This window comes from Neoarius graeffei, chromosome 24 (genome assembly GCF_027579695.1).
Source record: "Neoarius graeffei isolate fNeoGra1 chromosome 24, fNeoGra1.pri, whole genome shotgun sequence".
Classification (NCBI taxonomy): Eukaryota; Metazoa; Chordata; class Actinopteri; order Siluriformes; family Ariidae; genus Neoarius; species Neoarius graeffei.
This window is the reverse complement of record NC_083592.1, coordinates 59,334,861-59,360,048: the sequence shown is the minus strand read 5'-3', so window position 1 is coordinate 59,360,048 and position 25,188 is coordinate 59,334,861. Positions and strand designations below refer to the sequence as shown.

The window sequence follows — 25,188 nt, the reverse complement described above, 5'->3', positions numbered from 1 at the left end:
CAGATATGTTGGTAAATTGCTACCAAAAAACTCAGATTAACTAAAATTACACATTTGTTGCCTTTAGCATCCACCGCTAACCACACTAACACCATTTTCCACCATTTTGAGAGCACAGTGTGAGTCTGAGGTGTTCTACAAATGTGACATTTGTCACTGTGTTTCTGTAACGTCTGACTTCATGCCCACAACGCCAAGAAAAACACACTCAGGCCAAAAAGTGAAAGCAGGGTAGGGAACAACAAAGTGCCCTATAAATCAAGTGAATCTCGACGCAGACTAAACAGCAGCGCCCTTTTCCTTCCTCTAATGCAGACAGCAGTCAAATGAGAAACAGATGAGACGCAAAGGAGAAAACACAGACACTCATATGCAGACGTCTGGGTTAAATTAGGAGAGCGGAGAACTCGGCAGCCATTTTTAACTTATAGCCATAACTCAGATTAGCCATTAGCGAGGTGAGGAACACAGGAAACTCGACTAACGCCACAAAGCTAAACAATGAACTGTGAGGGACATTCACATGTTTTTTATATATACAAGTGTATTCAAATTACAGTATTAACACAGACAGACACACACACACACACACACACACACAAATAATATCTCTTTACTTCAAAGCTACCGTAGCTGAAATCTTTTTTTTGGGAAATAAATATGACCCCATTGATGAGGGAGAGTGAGAGAAACAAAAGGAGAATGAAATTGTTATTAAACAATTAAAAATAAAACGGAAAATACAATAAAAATCCATTCTCATATTTTATACAATATATTATCGTGTGTGTGTGTGTGTGTGTGTGTGTGTGTCTGTCTCCGGTGGGATGTTTGACAACCTTCCCGCTGCACCCTTCAAAGCTAAAGGTCAAAGGTCACACATAACAAATTTCATTCAAATTCATGGTCACACACAAACCTGACCTTAATGAGGGGGTGATATGAACAGAGGAGAGCAGCGGGAGGGTAGCAGTGGGGGTAGAAAGGGGGTAGTGGGGTAGATCAGACCCCTGTGTGCCCCACAGGAAGCAGAGGGAGATTAGCGTTTCAGAAACACAGGAAATCTAAGCCACGTTTCTGTGAGACAGACGCCCAGGACAGAGGAACGAGGGATATTAGAGCTGCACTCATTTACCACCAGCTTCCCCCTTTCAACACACAAACACACACGGAGGAGGCAGGGGGAACAAGGTCAAGGTCCTACAGTCTGCAGCTGTAAAACACCACCAACTCATTCACTGAAGAGAAAGAAAGAAAAGAAAAGAGAGATAAAAACAGCAAGGGGGACAAATGGGGTTTAAAGAGAGCTACTGAGAGAGAGAGAGAGAGAGAGAGAGAGAGACTGTGGGGTCTTCTTACACACACACACACACACACACACACACACACACACACTGCTGAGGGGAGTTTAGAGGGTGACAATGACAAAACACTAAGCAGCCCTGTGAATTAATATGTGTGTGTGTCTTTCTTTTTCCTTGTCAGTCCTGCCTCTGTCTTACTCTTTTTTGTCTCCTTTTCTCCCCTCTGTCTGTCTGTCTGTCTGTCTGCCCCCTCTCTCTCTCTCTTAATGACCTCCTCTACACTCGTTTATCAGAAGCTGTGTCATGTTTCTCTCTTGCTCTCGAATGCTGCGGGTCAGAACAGGTGTGTGAACACACACACACACACACACACACACACACACACACACACACACACACAGAGCATCATTAAGATGGTAATGTATTCGGCTGAGTGACCGTGTAAAATCCAACCATAATTCTGCGTGCCTCCTTCTCATCCGTGATTGGCTGGTTATACATCGCCTGGCAACAGCAGCCATCGCCAGGGCGACGATCTTAGGGTCTTTTCTGTTTAACCCCTGAATCCCCTCGTGTTTCTTTCACATTTCACTCAAGTGATACCATACTCCAAATTACTCTGAAATCTTCTTTAAAAAGTGAATTTTAATTACTTATTCTCTTTATTATTCAAATATATGCAAATATTAATGAGGGCATACTGTTAGAGAGGAACAAAATGAACATCACCTACACACTGTGTGTTTCTGTGTCGGTTCCATCACTGATTTCAGTGCAAAGAGAAAAAAAATCACAATGTTGAACTGACAGATGGGAAATACAGAATGTCTATCTATCTATCTATCTATCTATCTATCTATCTATCTATCTATCTAAAATTATTTATTTTAATTTATTCATGTGTTCATGTTGTTGAGGCAGTGATTAATGAATGATGCCTACACTTATTAACTCATCAGAACTAAAAACCACAGTGTCGTGTTTATCAGTGCTATTCAGCTGCTACTTGTTCCTGGAATATGCATATTTGGTGATTTTTGGAGATAAGATTCTTAGAAATAAAGCTGCAGATGAAATCCAGAGAAACAGCGCGGTGCTCGATGCTGAACGCTCTGATAGCACAATAGAGAGAAACTAGGACTGAACTGGGACTGAACCCAAACACCCAAACCTTTCAGCCTTTACTGGGAAAATAATGTGTGTTAAACCAGATTTATCTATACATTGCATCACACACACACACACACACACACACACACACACACACACACACACACAGGTCCAGAGTCTTTACCAGCTCCCGATAAGATGAAAGAGAAAACATTGAGCGGTTATTGACTGAAAGCCGCAGGACGATAACAGACAGTTCACGGGGGGTAACATTTAACATGGCGGCTGTGTCACAGGAAGCCACGCCCCTCAGTAAATAGAGGCAATAAATAGCCACGATGACAGCCGGACCAATCAGATTCCTACACTGATGAAGGAGTGAGTCCTCCATGATGCAGGATGGTTCTTGTCCTCCCGCTCAGCGTTAGTGAGAATGCCTCAATCACGCGTGTATTTGGGACACAGCTGTATTTTCACAGAGCGAAAGCCTGCAGCGATACTTTATCTTCTTGTTTTCTCAGCAAACAGCTTCAGCATGAGTCATCCACTACCTCTGATACCTCAGGCACAACAGACAGAGGAACAGGAGACAAAAATGAGATGCTCTTTCAGCCATCCATCCATTCATACACTCTTCTTTAAGAGGCACACACACACATACAGTACACACACCATGAGACAGATAGATGAACACAGACAGACAGACAGACAGACAGACAGACAGACAGACAGACAGCTACCTATTTTAGAGTTGCAGAACATGTTCTGAGCCTCAGTTGATGGAAAGTTGGCTCTCTCAAATGTCTACCAGATTTTCTGGAAACATTATACAATAATAATAATAATAATAATAATAATATGTCTAGTGAACATTTCCAAAATGCTACCCAGCTTGTAATATTGTGCAAGTCAACTATTAACATTCCAGACAAAAGTTCTGCAGAACATTAAAAATAAAAATGGTCACTGTGGCGCGTCAGTTTTACTGTTAACAACACGTCATGAAATTTCACTGGCACAAGTAGAACATCCACTGTTACCATAGTTACCATCAGATACCATAATATAATATAAGAGGGACAGTATCAGAGATAACTTTCTTGATCCAGTTTCTTTCACACCTCACACGATACGGACTGGACATTCAACAAACTGTTCACATCACCGCAGCAACCAAAACAAACCACCAGCAGCTCGGTGAAGTCAGGGTTAATACACATCTAACGCCTGATCAGGACGTTCCTGAAGAACAGTTCATTTAAAGGTCCCATGGCATGAAATTTTCACTTTCTGAGGTTTTTTAACGTTAAAATGAGTTCCTCTGACCTTCTTAAGGCACCCCAGTGGTTAGAAATTTCATAATGTGTAAACCAAACTATGCCCAACATTTGAGAATGGCGCGTCAAAACGGCTCGTTGAGAAGCTCTTCCCTTTACTACGTCAGCAAGGGAGATGATCCCCACGCCCCCCCTCTGGATTCCCACCCACTGTATGGATTGCCCCGCCCAGCTCAAAAGTTGCCACCAAACATGGAAATTGCGCTGTACATGGATGTGACAACACAGAAAGGAGTCTGTTTTTACTGCCGACGGGAGAGCCCCTGAAGACGCAGTGGCTTAATTTTATTTACTCCAATAATACGCCGTCGAGTCTACCTAAGACGGTGTATGTTTGTCGGAAGCATTTTCCTGATGAATGTTTCCACAACTTGGGACAGTACAGGGCAGGTTTTGCACATCAACTGTCACTGAAGCCTGGGTCCGTACCAAGCATCCCTGCCGCATCAGCAACAAACACCAAACAAGTAAGTGTATAACTGTTAAGTCGTTTTGCCGTGTTTTAAAATCGGTGCGTTAGCCTTGCAATGGCTACATTAGCTGTGCAGCTAACCGCTTCCTGCAGTTAGCCAGGTACTCTGCGCTACAAAACCAAAAAGCATGCAGCATGCTCTGTTATAATAGCCAATCAAAACAGTTTTTACAAAGACACCCACATTCTTTTTTTTAAGTCACTCGTTCATTTTATTTGTTTGTTTGTTCAGTAAAAACCCAAACATTTGTTGAATTTATTTTATTTCCTCGCGTCGCACCTTAATGACGTCAGCGTGCGGTATTTTTCCCTTCGCGGTTTGTTCCTTCTCTCTCGCCGTAGTAAGACACCCACATCCGCTTGTTCTGACCCACTGGAGGTAGCGTCACAGTGCTGTTAGCCAATCAGAGGTAACACGTTTACATGTCATGAATATTAATGATAAGACCCGCCCCCACCCTCTACCCTTCCCCGCCTCCTGCTTCTCATCAGCAAAACGACGCACTGGGAAAAGCGCTGAAATGGGGCTTTCTCCCAGGAGGCTATATCTACGTGCCGAGGGTTCATTTCGAGAAAGCCTGCGGATATAACATCCGGAAACCTCCACGAGCCCGTTTAAAGCATCAACAAACCACCATGCCATGGGTCCTTTAAAACAACACATCAGTGTCATAGAAGAGCTACAGCTGGACATACGGTTACCATAGTAACTGTAAAAGCCCATACTGGAGCCATGAGCAGTATTACAGTTGGACATATGGTTACCAAAACCCCACAGTATAGTACTGTTCTGATGGTTATGCTGTGTGGGTATACTAGACACACACACACACACACACACACACACATACAGAAAATAGAGTAGATCATAAATGACACATTTACTATCAGACACGCTCAGGCTTCTGATTAAATTTGATGCTACACTGAGCAGCACTGGAGTGTGTGAAGCAGAAAAAACACCTCACACACACACACACACACACACACACACACACACACACACACACACACACACACAGAGCACTATATAAAGGCGTCTCCTGATGGAAAAGCACACAGCACGTAACATTATAAGTGGAATTTATTTACAAAGCAGACGCTGCGACTGGAGTTACTGAACACTGAAACTGGAGCTCCCTTAAAGCCACGCCCTTTAACCCTCACAAAAGTGCACAGGACACCAGGACTGAATCTACACTCAAACCTCATTTAAATATTGAACATTCATAAGAATGAATATTAACGTATCTATAATGTTTTACTGCCACATAAACGTGCGCCATCTTTAATTCAATATTAAACAGAAACCGTTTTTTATTTAAACCTCCATCACACAACGTTTCCCTGTTTACTACACATCCCACTGCAAAGGGCACATCACAATGTCACTGTCTCTACGACATGCACATATCCAGTAAAACTACATCTGGGATTGGCCTACAGTTAAAAAAAAAAAAGTTCTATTTGTCTATTTAACATCAAGTTTTGGCACCCCAGCTGTGTTTGGGATAGAAGTGTCTTTTATTGAACCCTCCTAACATCCTCCACACAAACTCCACCCACTTTTACAAGAACAGGAAGTCTATGGAATGGGGGATGGACTTGGGCTTGGAATAGTAACGCGGTGTTTATAAAAAATGAGACATTATAGTCCAGAAAATACGGTAGTGTGATGAGTGATGGAATCAAAACAGCTACTGTTCAAGTACTGTGTGAGAGGACAAGAAACAGAACATAACGCACCGTGTGTGTGTGTGTGTGTGTGTGTGTGTGTGTGTCAAGATTAGGGTTCAGACCTTCACACTTACAGTTTAGAGCTTGCCAGACACACACACACACACACACACACAATGTGACAAATGGCTCCCAAAGGCGTTTTCAGTTACTTGCCACTCACTGACAGCTACAACCAGGCTGAGTTTGTGTGTGTATCTGTGTGTGTGTGTGTGTGTGTGTGTGTGTGTGTGTGTGTGTGTATATGTGTGTGTGTGTGTGTGTGTGTGTGTGTGTGTGTGCACACGCACAACACAGTGCACAGCGAGATTGGTCTATTTTTAATAGAACCACACACACACACACACACACACACACACACACACACACACACACACACACACACTCCCCGCAGAAAAGATTTCATCATCGCACACAATTACAATATAATTAGTGAATTATTTAATAACACACTACAATTTAAAGCTGGATGATGTAATTATACAGAGTGACAGCTTAGCTGGTATTAGTAATGCAGCTGTAAACCATGAGAGTGTGTGTTCATGCACAGGCCTGCCTGTAACATCAACTAATGTTTTGATGTCATAACATCAGACTGTGATTGGCTGATCCAAAAGACCTTAACTCCGCCCATATTGGCACCGAAGCACTGATCAGTCAGCGACATCAGGACTCGCTGGCTCGCCAAATCAGTAATAATAATATATTCACACGCACACACACAGATACACTGAGACAGCCATCACTAACAGCGTTAACATCTCACATCCTCCGCTGAGCCTCCGCTGAGTGACCCTCGTTATCTGGCAGATCTGGAACGAACGCAGACCAATTAGCACCTGTAGTGGGAGGATTTATACACAGCAATGTGTGTGTGTGTGTGTGTGTGTGTGTGTGTGTGTGTGTGTGTGTGTAGGAGGAGGATGTACAGTGTGTTGATTTACGAGTTAAGACCATTAAAAGTTGCTTCAGCTGCCAAGACAGAACGCGAACACATAACACTGTTCACTCGGCATTAAAATATAATGAAGCAAGTAAAAGCAACTTTGTCTGACATGCTGCACTTTTAATTATTCATCCAGGGTGAGAGACACTGACTGTGAATGAGAGAGAGAGAGAATCAGGGTAACAGTTTCCCGAGCTCATTTTCACAGCAGCGCGGGACTGTATGGATTAAAGGAGCAGTTCGAACAAAAATAAAATATACGCAGTGTCCCTTTACCCCAAAACGCGTTTATTAGCCAAGACATGTCTGAAGTTTGAAGTGTTTAATTTTAGATTTGCATTTTTGATCAAACTTTAATTGTTTAACTTTTAACTTTAATTATCTAAACTGAATTGAACTCAATTTCGGTGTTGATTTATCAAAATACGACAAAATACTGAGACACATTTCTTTCTAAACTGTGAGGAATGAAAAAGGGATGAAAGAATTTAGAACTCAGCCGCTCTATAACAGTTTAGAAATTAGAGCTCCTAACAGGTTCAAATTTAAAACTCCGCCCCTTTACTCAGTAATAGTTTAAAATTTAGCACTCCTCCCATTACACTGTAACAGTTTAGCATTTACAACTCCGCCCCTTTACTGAGTAACACTCTAGAATTTAGAACTCCGCCCCCTTGCCTGTTCCCTATACCTGAGCAGCGTGTACACTGTGTAGTGCACTAATATATGAATCGGGTTCAGTAACGGTTTCACTCTCGTCACAGTGGACGCGTCACAAATCACACAGCGTACTGACTCTGTATTCCACATAAACCCCATCACGTGTCTGTGTGCTGGGTGAGTGTCAGGATCTTGTTATTTTCCAGCCTGTCAGAGAGAAGAGGGAGGGAAAGACGCAGGGGGACGAAGAGAATGAAGGATGGGGTGGAGGGCAGAGGGGTGGAGGGTGGATGAAGGGTGGAAGGGCACAATAATAAGGCAGCGCGTGTCAGTCTGCTGTAATGTGGAGGGGGAGAGGCGAAACCACCCGGCTCGTCTCTGACATGTCTCCCGAGTCTCTCTCTCTCACACACACACACACACACACACACACACACACACACACACACACACACACACACACACACACACACTGCAGGATTGGGGAATTATAATTGGCCCTGACTTCTGTCAGCCTTCGACCGAGAAGGCAAGAAAGCGTGAGAGAAAGGCAAAGAGACAATGTGAGAGAAAAAAGAGAAAAAGGGCACTAAAAAGGAAAAAAGCAAGAGAAAGGCAAAGAGAGAAAGAAATATAACAACAGAAGCAGACAAAGAAAGAGAAAAAAGAAAGCCAGAGGGACAAAGAGATAAATGGAAAAAGAAAGAGGGAGTAAGACAGAAAAAATGATGAGTAAGGAGAGAAGAGAGGAGACAAACAGTAAATGTGTCTTTCCTGTGCACTGTCTCTCATTAGTGTCTTGCTTTTCTCCTGCTCCAACACACACACACACACACACACACACACACACACACACACACACACACACACCATGCTAATTGAGTTTAGCTTGTGTTTCTCTGGCACACAGGCCACGCTCTCACATGTGGCTTTGGACTGCAGCTCGGCATTGTGGGTATGAGAATGAAAGCGGAGACCCCCGGGCGTGTGGTTTGACTGACGGCTCTGATGCTGATTTTACATCCAAACACAGAGCTCGAGATTCGTCACGCACTGCGTTACACTCTTACAACCCTGCAGTAAACGGTAAACACAACAGTGTTATAACACCGAATACAACTGAGCACCATGACGAACCTTCCTGCTACCTCACATCATAACCGTGTCGATTTCTAACTCTGTGAACACCGCACGTCTGACCAGCAACGCTGTTCACACGCCAAGTGTTGGAGCATTGCAGTAACCAATCAGATCACTGTTCCCGCCTCCTACACCACCACAAAGCTCACAACTCGGAATTTCTGACCTCCAACTAGGAAAAAACAAAGTGTCCCTTCAACTTAAAACTCCTTTTCAGAACTTTGAGAAGATCTTAACACACATTCAGCACATCACATCACATCAAAATGGCAGCTCACACCAACGGTATATACACTCCCCGGCCACTTTAATAGGAACTTGTTGTTGGTTCTCAGATCCCTGTTCTTGGCTGCAGGAGTGGAACCCAGTGTGTTCTTCTGCTGTTCCATGCTGAGATGCTTTTCTGCTCACCACGGTTGTAAAGAGTGATTATATGAGTTACTATATCCTTCCTGGCAAAAAAGCTCGACCCAATCTGTCCATTTCCCTCTGACCCTCTCTTATCAACAAGGCGTTTGTTTCCACCCACAGAACTGTCGCTCACTCACTCAGTGTTTTTTGTTTTCTGCACCATTCTGTGTAAACTCTAGAGACTGTTGTGTGTGAAAACCCCAGGAGATCAGCAGCTTCTGAAATACTCAAACCAGTCCATCTGGATCAAACCAACACCCAGACCACAGTGAGAGAAAGTCACACTGTGAGATCAGTGTTTCCCGTTCTGATGTTTGAACATTGTGAACATTAACTGAAGCTCCTGATTTGTGTCTGCGGGATTTGATGCATCGAGCTGCTGGCGAGGGATCGGCTGATTACAGAACTGCAGATGGATGTAGGGGTGTTCCTAATAAAGTGGCCAGTGCGGGTATATAATATATGGGACTGTAGTAGCATTTACTTTAAATCACTGAACACATGTCCGCTGTTTTGAGAAGGTAAATCCATCATCATCATAAACACAATGTCATTAATGTTAGCTTGCTCGCTTGTTGCTAACAAACACAACACATGATTTCATTAACGTGTCCATGTTTGTTCCCCACTTCGTAGCCTGAACGAGTCTGAGCTTAATAATTCTGTCTTTCCATTTCAAAGCAGCACAATCCCTCCTATTCCATTGTGGACTATTTCATAATATGCTCACTGACTAAGTAAACATTAAAGTTTTAAAATCTTTCCAACAATAAAATCACAAACTCTGATAAAACGTTACACAAATATTATGATGTGAAATAAATTGTAGAAATCGGCTCATGCCTAATTCAGCAGTAATTATGTGGATGGCCACAGAGACACGAAAGTTATGTGCTTTTCTTCATGTGGTTTTGGGAGGAACTTTACACACACACACACACACACACACACACACACACACACACACACACACACACACACACACACACAGAGTGCACCACAGCCAGAAAAAACCCAAACCAGATGTTGCAGATCAGTGCGAGAGGAAAAACAAGAGCAGGAACGACAAACGGTTCACATTAAAGCTAATCAGACAGAAAGGGGAGAGCGGTTGAGTTACGGCGCGTATAATTCGGTTTCTGTGGCGGAGAACGCAGCCAAGAACAGCGAGATGAGAGAGAAACTCAAATTACATGGAAGAGAAGTCGAATCCACCACCGAGCCCGAGACGAAGAAAAACCCCAGACATCTGCACACAGGGCCTTTCACTGAAAACCATTTTTCCAACCATGACACTTTATAAACATTTCGGCTCTGACGTCATCTGTTAATAATTATATCTGTATTACAGAGATGACGTTAAGATAACAAGGTTACTGACTGGACCTCGTTACGCACTTTTGACAATGTCTACTTTGGCAAATACGTTTCTCATCAGGAAACTTTTAAACACAGTTAGTTCTGATACACGCTGTAGTTACAGGCCTAGCTAAAGTTAGCTAAACACATGTAACCGCGGCAACAAGTTATTGCAACCTACAAACACTAATTTAAAGAAGCAAAGAAAATATTTACAATGATACAATCTGTAAACGTTCCACTAACCTCATGACTGCAACACAGAGGAACTGGGTGTGGCTAACATGATCACATCATCTTGTTATGGTGATACATGATATGATAACAGTAACAACAGTAACAGTTATCGCTAGATGTTAAATTTTCCCTGCTTGTAGTTTTTTAATCCGAAATTTTTGTAATATTTTAAACTAAAACTGCAGCGGTGATGTTTTGTGAGCATGTTGTGCAACATTAGTGATATTTATTGCATATTATCCATCCATCCATTATCTGTAGCCGCTTTATCCTGTTCTACAGGGTCGCAGGCGAGCTGGAGCCTATCCCAGCTGACTACGGGCGAAAGGCGGGGTTCACCCTGGACAAGTCGCCAGGTCATCACAGGGCTGACACATAGACACAGACAACCATTCACACTCACATTCACACCTACGCTCAATTTAGAGTCACCAGTTAACCTAACCTGCATGTCTTTGGACTGTGGGGGAAACCGGAGCACCCGGAGGAAACCCACGCGGACAACATGCAAACTCCACACAGAAAGGCCCTCGCCGGCCACGGGGCTCGAACCCGGACCTTCTTGCTGTGAGGCGACAGCGCTAACCACTACACCACTGTGCCGCCTATTGTGTATTATATTGCGAAACATCTTCAAATAGCATAAATTTTGCAATGGTTTTGTGACCCTATCATATATTTTCTTCATGCAACATGTTTTCGCAGACACCTGCCTCATCAGGCATTTATTAACAGTTATATATTGCGTACAGTGATGTGCATAGCTACAGTAAAAGCTAGCTAGATAATGTAACCATGGCAATGGCTTCTTGCAATTTATGCACACTGTATGCACACACAACCACACACACCTGAACCCACAGGCAGAGAACAATTCTGTGACACCTTCAGATGGTAACAATACCAAGTAGCTATTTGGGTATTAATAAAAATCTGTTACTTTATAAACTGTTCATTTTTAATGTTTTGATGTTAGCAAAGCACACAATGGTCAGCTAAACGTTTTCTACAGCCCTTGTGAGGGAGTGGGCGTGGCTAATCTGATCACATGATATCGTTATTCATGGCACTGTATGCTTTCCTGAGATGATTTTAGGCATCATCAAGTAAGAAGACACTAACTGGAATTTTTTGTCCAGTTTCTTTGCACATTGTTATTTTCTGACGTTTTGCTAGCGTGCTGTTTACGACACTGAGTGTGTTCTGAAGCATCTTCGGGGCAGTGATGACATCTTAAATACTGCTATATAATCACATCAATAATCACTACCACATGTTGATCTGGAGCTGTGGAGCAGCCTCCCCCCCCCCCCCCCCCCCCCCCAGGAGTGTTTATAGCCAGCGCTGAGATGAAGAGACGACAAATAGTTCTGGTGTAAAATCTAATGAGACGTCCTGGGACAGTGGGAAATGGGTTTAAATGTTCCTCTGCTTTACAAACTACAAATTACTGGCATTACAGCTGAGCTCGAGTGTAAACCTACACTTCCTCACTGAATTTGAGATCTGGGCTGCTTTCTAAACCCGGGATTAAACTTAAGCCTAAAGCAATAAAGGGGACTTTCAGTAGGGAATCAACACTGGCGTCGCAATTTAGGAACCCAAGCCTTCGAACAGAGGCTTAAAAATATCCCTCCAGAGTCCGAGAGTCTGAGCGCACTACAGAGAGCGGTGTTTATTCCATCAGTTATCCAACACTAATCCACCGCCTCCCTCAGCTGATCCACATTATTCAGGAATCTGTTATTTAACACTGAGACACGTACCACGGTTAGATGATAATAAATCCACACGCAGTGTACGGATGTGTGTCAAATCGCTCACTATGCACTACATTCTTACCCTGCACACTATCGAACGCCTTGGCATTTGTAGAGCAGTAACATCTCTGATCAAACACTTTATGATTATTACTGCAGAAACAGCTCTGGAATCTTTAATTTTGACAAATATAACATATATTGGCTTGTTCTTTTCTCAGTCGTCTGTTGTTGCGTACCTTCTTCCTCTCTGTAACGCACCCAGCACTAAAGAGCACAGCTGTCGTACAATCTGTGACAGTGTTAATTACCCCAGTGTGAGCAGCAGCTCGTCAACTTCTCACTAACAAACACACCTTATGTTCCGAACGTCGGACGCCCCACTATCCCAATATTGTCTTTTGTGTCAGTCGCTAGTTCTCGCCATCCATCAATTTTCTCCCTGTGTTCCAAGATAGTGGTTTCACCATCCATTCTGTTCACATGCAACAAAACAGAAAAACTCAGAACTAATTAAAGATGAACGAGCAAATCTGCTTAGTAAGTGTGAAGGTTGGAGACAGAAATCAGAAATGTTTCATTTGTTGATTTTTGAATATGGTGATTTAGCTCAGAAACAAGGTTTACAATATGACACAATCACAATACAACAAATACTGTCACCTCTAGATGCTCTCAAGAACAAACATTTTAACCGAGAAAAGATATTTGGCAGCATTAATATACATGTAAAATGGTGCCAAGTCAGGCGTTTTCCTCAACACAACACACATTCACCACCAAACACCAACATTCCCATCATAAAACTCCATAATCCATTACCAAACACCAAAATTCACCATCAAACACCAACATTCACTATCAATCATTGTTGTTCTTCATCAAACACCAACATTCACCATCAGAAAACTCTATTATCTACTAACAAACACCAAAGTTCTCCATCAAACACCAACATTCCCCACCATAAAACTCCATTATACACAAGCAAACACCAAAGTTCTCCATCAAACACCAACATTCACCATCAAACATTGTCATTCTTCATCAAACACCAACATTCACATCATAAAACTCCATTATCCACTACCAAACACCAAAATTCTCCATCAAACATTGTCATAACTCATCAAACACCAAATTCCCCATTATAGAACTCCATTATCCACTACCAAACACCAAAGTTCTCCATCAAACACCAACATTCACCATCAGTGTGTGAATATTCTATGTTGAAGAGTCCTACAACCCCGATTCCAAAAAAGTTGGGACAAAGTACAAATTGTAAATAAAAACGGAACGCAATGATGTGGAAGTTTCAAAATTCCATATTTTATTCAGAATAGAACATAGATGACATATCAAATGTTTAAACTGAGAAAATGTATCATTTAAAGAGAAAAATTAGGTGATTTTAAATTTCAAGACAACAACACATCTCAAAAAAGTTGGGACAAGGCCATGTTTCCCACTGTGAGACATCCCCTTTTCTCTTTACAACAGTCTGTAAACGTCTGGGGACTGAGGAGACAAGTTGCTCAAGTTTAGGGATAGGAATGTTAACCCATTCTTGTCTAATGTAGGATTCTAGTTGCTCAACTGTCTTAGGTCTTTTTTGTCGTATCTTCCGTTTTATGATGCGCCAAATGTTTTCTATGGGTGAAAGATCTGGACTGCAGGCTGGCCAGTTCAGTACCCGGACCCTTCTTCTACGCAGTCATGATGCTGTAATTGATGCAGTATGTGGTTTGGCATTGTCATGTTGGAAAATGCAAGGTCTTCCCTGAAAGAGACGTCGTCTGGATGGGAGCATATGTTGCTCTAGAACCTGGATATACCTTTCAGCATTGATGGTGTCTTTCCAGATGTGTAAGCTGCCCATGCCACACGCACTAATGCAACCCCATACCATCAGAGATGCAGGCTTCTGAACTGAGCGCTGATAACAACTCGGGTCGTCCTTCTCCTCTTTAGTCCGAATGACACGGCGTTCCTGATTTCCATAAAGAACTTCAAATTTTGATTCGTCTGACCACAGAACAGTTTTCCACTTTGCCACAGTCCATTTTAAATGAGCCTTGGCCCAGAGAAGACGTCTGCGCTTCTGGATCATGTTTAGATACGGCTTCTTCTTTGAACTATAGAGTTTTAGCTGGCAACGGCGGATGGCACGGTGAATTGTGTTCACAGATAATGTCTCATCTCATCTCATTATCTGTAGCCGCTTTATCCTGTTCTACAGGGTCGCAGGCGAGCTGGAGCCTATCCCAGCTGACTACGGGCGAAAGGCGGGGTACACCCTGGACAAGTCGCCAGGTCATCACAGGGCTGACACATAGACACAGACAACCATTCACACTCACATTCACACCTACGCTCAATTTAGAGTCACCAGTTAACCTAACCTGCATGTCTTTGGACTGTGGGGGAAACCGGAGCACCCGGAGGAAACCCACGCGGACAAGGGGAGAACATGCAAACTCCACACAGAAAGGCCCTCGCCGACCCCGGGGCTCGAACCCGGACCTTCTTGCTGTGAGGCGACAGCGCTAACCACTACACCACCGTGCCGCCTCCACAGATAATGTTCTCTGGAAATATTCCTGAGCCCATTTTGTGATTTCCAATACAGAAGCATGCCTGTATGTGATGCAGTGCCGTCTAAGGGCCCGAAGATCACGGGCACCCAGTATGGTTTTCCGGCCTTGACCCTTACGCACAGAGATTCTTCCAGATTCTCTGAATCTTTTGATGATATTATGCACTGTAGATGATACAGTGGGGCAAAAAAGTATTTAGTCAGTCACCAATTGTGCAAGTTCTCCCACTTAAAAAGATGAGAGAGGCCTGTAATTTTCATCATAGGTACACTTCAACTATGAGAGACAGAATGAGAAAAAAAAATCCAGAAAATCACATTGTCTGATTTTTAAAGAATTTATTTGCAAATTATGGTGGAAAATAAGTATTTGGTCAATAACAAAAGTTCATCTCAATACTTTGTTATATACCCTTTGTTGGCAATGGCAGAGGTCAAACGTTTTCTGTAAGTCTTCACAAGGTTTTCACACACTGTTGCTGGTATTTTGGCCCATTCCTCCATGCAGATCTCCTCTAGAGCAGTGATGTTTTGGGGCTGTCGCTGGGCAACATGGACTTTCAACTCCCTCCAAAGATTTTCTATGGGGTTGAGATCTGGAGACTGGCTAGGCCACTCCAGGACCTTGAAATGCTTCTTACGAAGGCACTCCTTCGTTGCCCGGGCGGTGTGTTTGGGATCATTGTCATGCTGAAAGACCCAGCCACGTTTGATCTTCAATGCTCTTGCTGATGGAAGGAGGTTTTCACTCAAAATATCACAATACATGGCCCCATTCATTCTTTCCTTTACACGGATCAGTCGCCCTGGTCCCTTTGCAGAAAAACAGCCCCAGAGCATGATGTTTCCACCCCCATGCTTCACAGTAGGTATGGTGTTCTTTGGATGCAACTCAGCATTCTTTCTCCTCCAAACACGACAAGTTGAGTTTTTACCAAAAAGTTCTATTTTGGTTTCATCTGACCATATGACATTCTCCCAATCCTCTTCTGGATCATCCAAATGCTCTCTAGCAAACTTCAGACAGGCCTGGACATGTACTGGCTTAAGCAGGGGGACACGGCTGGCACTGCAGGATTTGAGTCCCTGGTGGCGTATTGTGTTACTGATGGTAGCCTTTGTTACTTTGGTCCCAGCTCTCTGCAGGTCATTCACTAGGTCCCCCCGTGTGGTTCTGGGATTTTTGCTCACTGTTCTTGTGATCATTTTGACCCCACGGGGTGAGATCTTGCGTGGAGCCCCAGATCGAGGGAGATTATCAGTGGTCTTGTATGTCTTCCATTTTCTAATAATTGCTCCCACAGTTGATTTCTTCACACCAAGCTGCTTACCTGTTGCAGATTCAGTCTTCCCAGCCTGGTGCAGGTCTACAATTTTATTTCTGGTGTCCTTTGACAGCTCTTTGGTCTTGGCCATAGTGGAGTTTGGAGTGTGACTGTTTGAGGTTGTGGACAGGTGTCTTTTATACTGATAACGAGTTCAAACAGGTGCCATTAATACAAGTAACGAGTGGAGGACAGAGGAGCCTCTTAAAGAATAAGTTACAGGTCTGTGAGAGCCAGAAATCTTGCTTGTTTGCAGGTGACCAAATACTTATTTTACCGAGGAATTTACCAATTAATTCATTAAAAATCCTACAATGTGATTTCCTGGATTCTTTCCCCCCATTCTGTCTCTCATAGTTGAGGTATACCTGTGATGAAAATTACAGGCCTCTCTCATCTTTTTAAGTGGGAGAACTTGCACATTTGGTGGCTGACTAAATACTTTTTTGCCTCACTGTATGTTCAAACTCTTTGCAATTTTACACTGTCGAACTCCTTTCTGATATTGCTCCACTATTTGTCGGTGCAGAATTAGGGGGATTGGTGATCCTCTTCCCATCTTTACTTCTGAGAGCCGCTGCCACTCCAAGATGCTCTTTTTATACCCAGTCATGTTAATGACCTATTGCCAATTGACCTAATGAGTTGCAATTTGGTCCTCCAGCTGTTCCTTTTTTGTACCTTTAACTTTTCCAGCCTCTTATTGCCCCTGTCCCAACTTTTTTGAGATGTGTTGCTGTCATGAAATTTCAAATGAGCCAATATTTGGCATGAAATTTCAAAATGTCTCACTTTCGACATTTGATATGTTGTCTATGTTCTATTGTGAATACAATATCAGTTTTTGAGATTTGTAAATTATTGCATTCCGTTTTTATTTACAATTTGTACTTTGTCCCAACTTTTTTGGAATCGGGGTTGTATATTGTCAGATCACCTAAAACCTAGAAAATGTGTGTGTCAATGACTGTGAGAAAACAGGAAGTGTTGAAGTGATTCTGTGGGTGAAATCGCACCTCGTCTCACACGCAGGTCTTTAAGAAGCTGTTTGTGTTTTCTCTGGGAGCATCACGCTGTCAGCTGAACATTCTGGAAAGCTCTAATGTCCTGTATCGTTCTGTGTCTCATCTCTAATGCACTTCAATATTTTAAACCTGACAGTGTCTGCAGAAAATAAAACTTTTATTACATATAAATCCACCTGAGACAGGAGAGCGTTATAATTCAAACGAGTCATAGCAGTGTGCGGCAGCCATGTTTAAAACTGCCTCCGAGTGCAGAGAATTATAGGGCACTTAGGATAATGGAACACTTTTTTCCCAGATGGTGTGATGGAGGCGACGTTGACTCCTCTGTCTCATCCGTCTATCATTAGAAGAGAAGAACAGCTGGCAAATGGCACGTCTGAGCCGGAGGCGCTAACAGCCTGACACACTGCAGCGGCCATGTTAGATGAGGAGTCAAACAGGTAATAAACCTCCAAAAATGCCATCACACTCAAACATTCAACAAACACCATCACACTGCAGTGTTCACAATCAAACACAAACAATCACCATCAGAAGTAAAATGTACACACCATCAAACACCAACATTCAACACCATCACACCGGAGTGAAGACAAAACCAACAATCACCATCAAACTGCAGTGTTCACAAATACCAATACTTACTAACACCATCAAAATACACATTACACTCAAACACCAACACTCACACTTTGTATGCTGCTGTGTGGTAGAGAATTTTAGTGTTTCATGGTGAATGTTGGTGTATGATAGTGAATGCTGGTGTGTGATGGTGAAGGCTGGTGCTTGATGATGGCGAACGTTGGTGTTTGATGGCCAATACTGGTGTTTGATGGCCAATGCTGGTGCTTGATGGTGAATGTTGGTGTTTGATGGTGAATGTTGTTGCATGATAGTGAATGCTGGTGTTTGATGGTGAATGTTGGTGCTTGATGATGGTGAATGTTGTTTGATGGTGAATGTTGGTGTTTGATGGTGAATGTTGGTGTTTGATGGTGAATGGCAGAGTTTGATGGTGAATTTTGATGTTTGATGGTGAATGTTGGTGTTTGATGGTGAATGCTAGTGTTTGATGGTCAAGGGCAGACTTTGATGGTGAATACTGGTGTTTGATGGTGAATGGCAGAGTTTGATGGTGAATGGCAGAGTTTGATGGTGAATGTTGGTGTTTGATGGTGAAAGTTGGTGTTTGATGGTGAATGGCGGAGTTTGATGGTGAATGTTGTTGTGTGATGGTGAATGTTGGTGTTTGATGGTGAATGTTGGTGTTTGATGGTGAATGTTGGTGTTTGATGGTGAATGGCGGAGTTTGATGGTGAATGTTGGTGCTTGATGGTGAATGGCGGAGTTTGATGGTGAATGCTGGTGTTTGATGGTGAATGGCATAGTTTGATGGTGAATATTGGTGTTTGATGGTGAATGTTGGTGTTTGATGGTGAATGGCGGAGTTTGATGGTGAATTTTGATGTTTGAAGGTGAATGTTGGTGTTTGATGGTGAATTTTGATGTTTGATGGTGAATGCTAGTGTTTGATGGTGAAGGGCAGACTTTGATGGTGAATACTGGTGTTTGATGGTGAATGGCAGAGTTTGATGGTGAATGGCAGAGTTTGATGGTGGATGTTGGTGTTTGATGGTGAAAGTTGGTGTTTGATGGTGAATGGCGGAGTTTGATGGTGAATGCTGGTGTTTGATGGTGAATGGCAGAGTTTGATGGTGAATGTTGTTGTGTGATGGTGAAAGTTGGTGTTTGATGGTGAATATTGGTGTTTGATGGTGAATGTTGGTGTTTCATGGTGAATGGCAGAGTTTGATGGTGAATGGCAGAGTTTGATGGCGAATGTTGGTGTTTGATGGTGAAAGTTGGTGTTTGATGGTGAATGGCGGAGTTTGATGGTGAATGCTGGTGTTTGATGGTGAATGGCAGAGTTTGATGGTGAATGTTGTTGTGTGATGGTGAAAGTTGGTGTTTGATGGTGAATATTGGTGTTTGATGGTGAATGTTGGTGTTTGATGGTGAATGGCGGAGTTTGATGGTGAATGTTGGTGCTTGATGGTGAATGGCGGAGTTTGATGGTGAATGCTGGTGTTTGATGGTGAATGGCATAGTTTGATGGTGAATATTGGTGTTTGATGGTGAATGTTGGTGTTTGATGGTGAATGGCGGAGTTTGATGGTGAATTTTGATGTTTGAAGGTGAATGTTGGTGGTTGATGGTGAATTTTGATGTTTGATGGTGAATGCTAGTGTTTGATGGTGAAGGGCAGACTTTGATGGTGAATACTGGTGTTTGATGGTGAATGTTGGTGTTTGATGGTGAATGGCAGAGTTTGATGGTGGATGTTGGTGTTTGATGGTGAAAGTTGGTGTTTGATGGTGAATGCTGGTGTTTGATGGTGAATGTTGGTGTTTGATGGTGAATGGCGGAGTTTGATGGTGAATTTTGATGTTTGATGGTGAATGTTGGTGTTTGATGGTGAATTTTGATGTTTGATGGTGAATGCTAGTGTTTGATGGTGAAGGGCAGACTTTGATGGTGAATACTGGTGTTTGATGGTGAATGTTGGTGTTTGATGGTGAATGGCAGAGTTTGATGGTGGATGTTGGTGTTTGATGGTGAAAGTTGGTGTTTGATGGTGAATGCTGATGTTTGATGGTGAATGGCATAGTTTGATGGTGAATATTGGTGTTTGATGGTGAATTGCGCAGTTTGATGGTGAATGCTGGTGTTTGATGGTGAATATTGGTGTTTGATGGTGAATGGCGGAGTTTGATGGTGAATGTTGGTGTTTGATGGTGAATGGCGGAGTTTGATGGTGAATGCTGGTGTTTGATGGTGAATATTGGTGTTTGATGGTGAAAGTTGGTGTTTGATGGTGAATTGCGGAGTTTGATGGTGAATGCTGGTGTTTGATGGTGAATGGCATAGTTTGATGGTGAATATTGGTGTTTGATGGTGAATGGCAGAGTTTGATGGTGAATGTTGGTGTTTGATGGTGAATGGCGGAGTTTAATGGTGAATTCTGGTGTTTGATGGTGAATGTTGGTGTTTGATGGTGAATGGCAGAGTTTGATGGTGAATGTTGGTGTGTGATGGTGAATGTTGGTGTTTGATGGTGAATGCTAGTGTTTGATGGTGAATGGCAGACTTTGATGGTGAATACTGGTGTTTGATGGTGAATGTTGGCGTTTGATGGTGAATGCTGGTATTTGATGGTGAATGGCAGAGTTTGATGGTGAATTTTGATGTTTGATGGTGAATGTTGGTGTTTGATGGTGAATGCTAGTGCTTGATGGTGAAGGGCAGACTTTGATGGTGAATACTGGTGTTTGATGGTGAATGTTGGTGTTTGATGTGAATGGCAGAGTTTGATGGTGAATGTTGGTGTTTGATGGTGAAAGTTGGTGTTTGATGGTGAATGGCGGAGGTTGATGGTGAATACTGGTGTTTGATGGTGAATGTTGGTGTTTGATGGTGAATGTTGGTGTGTGATGGTGAATGCTGGTATTTGATGGTGAATGGCAGAGTTTGATGGTGAATTTTGATGTTTGATGGTGAATGTTGGTGTTTGATGGTGAATGCTAGTGCTTGATGGTGAAGGGCAGACTTTGATGGTGAATACTGGTGTTTGATGGTGAATGTTGGTGTTTGATGTGAATGGCAGAGTTTGATGGTGAATGTTGGTGTTTGATGGTGAAAGTTGGTGTTTGATGGTGAATGGCGGAGTTTGATGGTGAATGCTGGTGTTTGATGAATGATGGTCTTTCATGGTGAATGTTGGTGTTTGATGTTGAATGCTGGTGAATGCTGGTGTTTGAGGATAAATGTTAGTGTTTGATGTTGAATGCTGGTGTTTGAGGATAAATGTTAGTGTTTGATGGTGAATGCTGGTATTTGATGGTGAATGGCGGACTTTGATGGTGAATTTTGATGTTTGATGGTGAATGTTGGTGTTTGATGGTGAATGCTAGTGTTTGATGGTGAAGGGCAGACTTTGATGGTGAATACTGGTATTTGATGGTGAATGTTGGCGTTTGATGGTGAATGGCAGAGTTTGATGGTGAATGTTGGTGTTTGATGGTGAATGGCATAGTTTGATGGTGAATACTGGTGTTTGATGGTGAATGTCAGTGTTTGATGCTGAATGCTGGTGAATGTTGATGTCTGATGGTGAATGCTGGTGTTTGAGGATAAATGTTAGTGTTTGATGGTGAATGCTGGTATTTGATGGTGAATGGCGGACTTTGATGGTGAATGTTGGTGTTTGATGGTGAATGGCAGAGTTTGATGGTGAATTTTGATGTTTGATGGTGAATGTTGGTGTTTGATGGTGAATGCTAGTGTTTGATGGTGAATGGCAGAGTTTGATGGTGAATGTTGGTGTTTGATGGTGAATGTTGGTGTGTGATGGTGAATGGCGGAGTCTGATGGTGAATGCTGGTGTTTGATGGTGAATGGCATAGTTTGATGGTGAATCTTGGTGTTTGATGGTGAATACTGGTGTTTGATGGTGAATGTTGGTGTTTGATGGTGAATGGCAGAGTTTGATGGTGAATATTGGTGTTTGATGGTGAATGTTGGTGTTTGATGGTGAATGGCAGAGTTTGATGGTGAATGTTGGTGTGTGATGGTGAAAGTTGGTGTTTGATGGTGAATGTTGGTGTGTGATGGTGAATGGCAGAGTTTGATGGTGAATGCTGGTGTTTGATGGTGAATGGTATAGTTTGATGGTGAATATTGGTGTTTGATGGTGAATGTTGTTGTTTGATGATGAATGGCGGAGTTTGATGGTGAATGCTGGTGTTTGATGGTGAATGTCGGTTTTTTGATGGTGAATGTTGGTGTTTGATGGTGAATGGCAGAGTTTGATGGTGAATGTTGATGTGTGATGGTGAATGGCGGAGTTTGATGGTGAATGCTGGTGTTTGATGGTGAATGTTGGTGTGTGATGGTGAATGGCAGAGTTTGATGGTGAATATTGGTGTTTGATGGTGAATGTTGGTGTTTGATGGTGAATGTTGGTGTTTGATGGTGAATGGCATAGTTTGATGGTGAATATTGGTGTTTGGTGGTGAATGTTGGTGTTTGATGGTGAATGGCAGAGTTTGATGGTGAATGCTGGTGTTTGATAGTGAAAGTTGGTGTTTGATGGTGAATGGCAGAGTTTGATGGTGAATGCTGGTGTTTGATGGTGAATGGCATAGTTTGATGGTGAATATTGGTGTTTGATGGTGAATGTTGGTGTTTGATGGTGAATGGCATAGTTTGATGGTGAATGTTGGTGTTTGATGATGATGAATGGCGGAGTTTGATGGTGAATGCTGGTGTTTGATGGTGAATGGCGGACTTTGATGGTGAATGTTGGTGTTTGATGGTGAATGGCAGAGTTTGATGGTGAATTTTGATGTTTGATGGTGAATGTTGGTGTTTGATGGTGAATGCTAGTGTTTGATGGTGAATGGCAGAGTTTGATGGTGAATGTTGGTGTTTGATGGTGAATGTTGGTGTGTGATGGTGAATGGCGGAGTCTGATGGTGAATGCTGGTGTTTGATGGTGAATGGCAGAGCTTGATGGTGAAAGTTGGTGTTTGATGGTGAATGGCAGAGTTTGATGGTGAATGTTGGTGTTTGATGATGATGAATGGCGGAGTTTGATGGTGAATGCTGGTGTTTGATGGTGAATGACAGTTTGATGGTGAATATTGGTGTTTGATGATGAATACTGGTGTTTGATGGTGAATGTTGGTGTTTGATGGTGAATGTTGGTGTTTGATGGTGAATACTGGTGTTTGATGGTGAATACTGGTGTTTGATGGTGAAAGTTGGTGTTTGATGGTGAATGGCAGAGCTTGATGGTGAAAGTTGGTGTTTGATGGTGAATGTTGGTGTGTGATGGTGAATGTTGGTGTTTGATGGTGAATACTGGTGTTTGATGGTGAAAGTTGGTGTTTGATGGTGAATGGCAGAGCTTGATGGTGAAAGTTGGTGTTTGATGGTGAATGGCAGAGTTTGATGGTGAATGCTGGTGTTTGATGGTGAATGGCATAGTTTGATGGTGAATATTGGTGTTTGACGGTGAATGTTGGTCTTTGATGGTGAATGGCGGAGTTTGACTTTGATTTTTTTATTTTATTTATTTGCACATGATCAAAGAAATTTACAAAAAAAAACATAAATGGAACAAAAACAGAAAACAAGCTGGGGGAAGAAGAAAAGCCTCGATGGCTTTGTTCTAAGTCTTCCCCCATTTAAATTAACAAGTAATTAATACAAATTTAACAAATTAGAGAATAACAAAATTAACAATAGTAAATAATAACAAATAATGATAACAATAATAATATGATAATTGATAACATATGAAATTATACAGTAAACTATAACTGATATCATAACTGAAATAACAGATATAAACAAAATATCAATTGCAGAGAATTCACCAACAAAAGTGTGATGGTGAATGCTGGTGTTTGATGGTGAATGGCAGAGTTTGATGGTGAATATTGATGTTTGATGGTGAATGTTGGTGTTTGATGGTGAATGGCGGAGTTTGATGGTGAATGGTGGTGTTAGATGATGAATGGTGGTGGTTGATGGTGAATGTTGGTGTCTGATGGTGAATGCTGGTGTTTGATGATGAATGCTGGTGTTTGATAGTGAATGGCGGAGTTTGATGGTGAATGTTGGTGTTTGAGGGTGAATGTTGGTGTTTGATAGTGAATGTTGGTGTGTGATGGTGAATGCTGGTGTCTGATGGTGAATGGTGGTGTTTGATGAATGTTGGTCTTTGATGGCAAATGTTTGTGTTTGATGATGAATGCTGGTGTCTGATGGTGAATGCTGGTGTTTGATGACGAATGCTGGTGTTTGATAGTGAATGGCGGAGTTTGATGGTGAATGTTGGTGTTTGAGGGTGAATGTTGGTGTTTGAGGGTGAATGTTGGTGTTTGATGCTGAATGCTGGTGAATGTTGATGTCTGATGGTGAATGCTGGTGTTTGATGGTGAATGCTGGTGTTTGATGGTGAATGTTGTTGTTTGATGGTGAATGTTGTTGTCTGATGGCGAATGCTGGTGTTTGATAGTGAATGGCAGAGTTTGATGGTGAATTTTGGTGTTTCAGGGTGAATGTTGGTGTTTGAGGATGAATGTTGGTGTTTGATGGTGAATGCTGGTGTTTGATGGTGAATGTTGTTGTTTGATGGTGAATGTTGTTGTCTGATGGCGAATGCTGGTGTTTGATAGTGAATGGCAGAGTTTGATGGTGAATTTTGGTGTTTGATGGTGAATGTTGGTGTTTGATGGTGAAAACTGGTGTCTGATGGTGAATGCTGGTGTCTGATGGTGAATGTTTTTATTGTTGCTGGTGGTGTTTCCTTGTATGTAGTAAGTGCTGCTTTAACAGTAGAATAAACCCCGTGTTGAGCTTCTCTGGGATCAGTTCTCGTGTCTGGTTCTCAGTCCCGCCCCCTACAGCGGCTGGAAATAAAGGCCGAACCACTCAAGCATCTTCAGCCGCCACTAGAGATGAAAGGCGCTTAAGAGCATGACACACTCGACAAAACAGCACAAAAACACTCTCGCTCCTTATTTCTTTCAAAAACACAATATGTAATTGGAGAGGGGGAGCAGAGGATCATGGGAAATCTTCATCAGGTGGCTCAGGGGCTTTGAAGTGAAGTGGCTGTTGTTAATCTGTTCGCTTGTAAAACAAGACATCAATAAGATGAGAGGCTCGACCCTTCACACCCGGCTGTGTGGGAG

General features: G+C 42.5%; 1 protein-coding gene across 10 annotated transcripts in view; it reads right to left on the bottom strand.

Annotated features, from left to right (window-relative positions):
- Positions 1 to 25,188, bottom strand: part of fbrsl1 (fibrosin-like 1) — a 458,282-nt gene that overhangs the window by 79,534 nt on the left and 353,560 nt on the right. The window lies entirely within an intron of this gene.